The 2413-nt window shown below is 50.8% G+C and overlaps 1 non-coding gene across 1 annotated transcript; it reads right to left on the bottom strand.

Annotated features, from left to right (window-relative positions):
• Positions 1 to 1976: 1976 nt before the first annotated feature.
• Trnar-ucu lies at positions 1977 to 2061 on the bottom strand. The gene is given in 2 exon segments: positions 1977 to 2012; positions 2025 to 2061. It is a non-coding gene; the product is annotated as a tRNA-Arg (tRNA).
• Between the last annotated feature and the right edge of the window lie 352 nt (positions 2062 to 2413).

Here is a 2413-nt window from a genome sequence, read left to right as displayed (position 1 = left end):
AGTTCAGACATTAACAGAATATAGAACCTGATGCATGTAGGAATTAATTATAATGTTGGCAATTTAATTAGTATAGAAAAGGTTTCTCCTTCCAGCCCATTGATTGCTGGGACAAAACTTGCCTGAAATAAAAATATATTTAATAAGTACAGTATGATTGTCAGACCTAGAAGCAAGGAAAGACTGGCAAGTCTAAATTTATGAGTGTATTGAAAAATAACCATAAGCAAAATCAGAAAACAGATTAAAAGAATTTTAATGCCACAAAGAGCTGTTTTCCTTAACGTGTTAAAAGGACACTGCAAACCAGTAAGAAAATGTCATCTTAGTAGGTGTGAATGACAATAGAGAAATGAGCACAACTAAAGAACAGATAAGTCAGAAAAAAAGTCCAAATTGCCCTATGTATGAAAGAAGCTTAGTTTCCCTCACAAATGCCATGAATCAAAAACGGCAACTAGAAACCATGCCTCGTGGGGCAGCAGTCTCCCCTCCCTCTGAGGACAGTTGAAGGGTGCTGAAACACAGCTGCCAGCCAGCCATAGCAGTGTCCCAAAAACTACTCACTGTGTACAACTATGTAAAAACTAGGTTGTTTACTTGGAAATAGGAAATATTTCTATAGGAAAAGAATAGACATTATAGATGTCCGTTTAGATGTCAATCTAACATACTGAAATAAGCATAGCATACTGCTGTCTTAAAAGGGTACATATTACATTATTAAAAGCACCACGTACACAATAACACAACAGAAAAAAATTACTGATAACATGCCTTAAAAAATAGCCAGGTGCTCAGGTTAAGGCCTGTAATCCTAGGTTTTCAGGAAGCTATATAATGTGGGTAGGGACCGGACAGGACGGATAAACAGTAAGGGGAGCCGTGACATTGTCTGATCAAAATGTGCTCTTTACCTGACATAAAACAGTAACCGCTCTCTGTACATAACCTTTATACTAACAATTTTTTAAAATAAAAAATTTAAGAAGTCAAAGTATACCGGCTTGCGGAGGGAATATGGCAAAAAAAAAAAAAAGACTGGAATATGGCAAAACAAAATGGAGGCACTTACTTCTCCCTGCACCTTTCCTGACAGTTTTGGATTTTGTGTCTTGCATAAATCACCTTTTTCATTGTTAGAATGATTTTTTTTTTTTTTTTTGCTAGTCCTGGGACTTGAACTCTGGGCCTGGGCGCTGTCCCTCAGCTCTTCAGCTCAAGGCTAGCACTCTACCACTTGAGCCACAGTGCCACTTGCGGCTTTTTCTGTGTATGTGGTACTGAGGAATGGAACCCAGGCCTTCCTGCATGCTAGGCCAGCACTCTAAGCCACCGTCCCGGCCCTGTTACAGTGATTTTTCAATATGATTTAATTTTTTGAATTAAGGTTATACCGAAGGGATGGCCATTTCCTAAGTCAGGCACCGTATGGTTCTTTTTGGACGGTGTCACCCCTGTAATTCCGTTCTTTCCTTGTGTTATTCGCATCTAATGCACCCCTAAACCTGAGCTGAGGACCAAACAGGGATTCATGCCTCGATCTGACCGCAGGCAGACGGACCCCGGGGGCCTGGGTGCGCTGGGCCGGTGGAAGACGGGGAACGGGGGCCGGCCTGACCAAAACGGCGGGCACTGGGGTCCGGAGCGGCCGCCGGGAACCGACCTTTCCGGCCGGGCCTCTGGGCGGCTGCACCCACTGTCGGGCTCCAAACCAGAGATGCGGGGCTCCCCCGCGCTTCCATCCAGGCCCACACCGGAGGCCCGCGTCGCTGACACCTCCTTTACCTCCGCGCCTCCACCGCCGCTTCCGAGGACCTGGATCGGCACCGACCGGACCGGGCCGGGACTGCAGAGGGAGCACAACGAATGCAAGGGAGGTGAGAGCTGGAGACCGAGGCGAGAAAAACAAAGGCCGGAGAGACAGGAGGCCATCGGGGTGGAAAAGACATTTAACACGGGTTGCAAAAACGTCACGACTCCGCCGGGACTCGAACCCGGAACCTTTGAATGCCTTCAGCCTCTAGAAGTCCAATGCGCTATCCATTGCGCCACGGAGCCACCTGTTGGAGTTTCCGCGCAGCTGCCGTGTTAAGCCAGAGGCTACGGCCCCGCGCCCTGCCCACCGCCCCCACAGCCGTCTCCCGCCTCCGGGGCCCGGCTGCCGCGCCCCGGACTCTGCCAGCTGAGGCTAATGCGGACCACCGGCCGCGGGCGCCGGGCTCCCCGGCTTCCGCCTCTCCCGAAGTCCCGGAACCCCGCGAGCGGAGGGCAGCGGGCCGCGGAGCCGAGCTGGGTGGTGCTGGAGCAGCTGCCGCCGGCCTCGGTCCCCGCCCCGGACCCCGCACACAGATCACGGTGACGCCCGTCCCGGCGACCCCTCCCCGCCCGGACCCCCGCCTACCGGGCCTCT

Source organism: Dipodomys ordii, unplaced genomic scaffold (genome assembly GCF_000151885.1).
Source record: "Dipodomys ordii isolate 6190 unplaced genomic scaffold, Dord_2.0 Scaffold39, whole genome shotgun sequence".
NCBI classification, from domain to species: domain Eukaryota; kingdom Metazoa; phylum Chordata; class Mammalia; order Rodentia; family Heteromyidae; genus Dipodomys; species Dipodomys ordii.
This window is presented reverse-complemented; position numbering and strand designations above follow the sequence as displayed.